This window comes from Rattus norvegicus, chromosome 4 (assembly GCF_036323735.1).
Source record: "Rattus norvegicus strain BN/NHsdMcwi chromosome 4, GRCr8, whole genome shotgun sequence".
Taxonomy (NCBI): domain Eukaryota; kingdom Metazoa; phylum Chordata; class Mammalia; order Rodentia; family Muridae; genus Rattus; species Rattus norvegicus.
Genome location: NC_086022.1, coordinates 71,415,592 through 71,416,539, shown reverse-complemented (window position 1 = coordinate 71,416,539; position 948 = coordinate 71,415,592). Strand labels below are relative to the sequence as shown.

The following is a 948-nucleotide window of genomic DNA, read 5'->3' as shown; positions in this document are numbered from 1 at the left end:
TTGAATTTCCTCTGATTCTGTAGTTATGTCTCCCTTTTCATTTCTGATTTTGTTAATTTGGATACATTCTCTATGCCCTCTTGTTAGTCTGGCTAAGGGTTTATCTATCTTGTTGATTTTTCTCCAAGACCCAGCTCCTGGTTTTGTTGATACTTTGTATAGTCCTTTTTGTTTCTACTTGGTTGATTTCAGCCCTGAGTTTGATTATTTCCTGCCTTCTTCTCCTCTTGGGTATATTTGCTTTTTTTGTTCTAGAACTTTTAGGTGTGTTGTCAAGCGGCTAATATATGCTCTCTCCTGTTTCTTTGGAGGCTCTCAGAGCTATGAGTTTTCCTCCTAGCACTGCTTCACTGTGTCCCCTAAGTTTGGGTATGTTGTGCCTTCATTTTCATTAAATTCTGAAAAGTCTTTAATTTGTTTCTTTATTTCTTCCTTGACCAAGTTATCATTGAGTAGAACATTCTTAAAAATATGGAACACTTCATGAATTTGCGTGTCATCCTTGTGCAGGGGCCGTGCTAATCATCTCTGTATTGTTTCCATTTTAGTATATATGCTGCCAAAGTGAGCACCCATCTCTGACTATTTATTTACTCTTGTCAAACCCAAAACCCTCAAACCAAGTCATTCTACTCATTCAACCCAGAAAAGGAACTATCTCTTTAAATGAAATGGTCTTTGATAGAAAAACTTAACCAAAATGTTTAAACTAGTCATTAGTGCAGGGTTCCAGACCCAGAAAAAGCAGATGGGGTATATATTTAACACACCAAAGCAGATCTTCTAGGTTCATCCCTTGATCCCTTCTATCTCTGTTTCTAGCTCCCTCTCTCTCTCTCTCCTTCTCTCCGTCCCTTCCTTCTCATCCTCCTTCCTTTCTCTTGTCTCTTCTCTCCTCTCTCTCACTCTACCCTCCCATTCTTCCCATCTGTGCAGACATCCATGACC

At 39.2% G+C, this 948-nt stretch overlaps 1 non-coding gene across 1 annotated transcript; it reads right to left on the bottom strand.

The window, feature by feature from the left end:
• Positions 1–465: 465 nt before the first annotated feature.
• LOC120102568 (U6 spliceosomal RNA) lies at positions 466–572 on the bottom strand. The gene has a single exon (XR_005504204.1). It is a non-coding gene; the product is annotated as a U6 spliceosomal RNA (small nuclear RNA).
• Between the last annotated feature and the right edge of the window lie 376 nt (positions 573–948).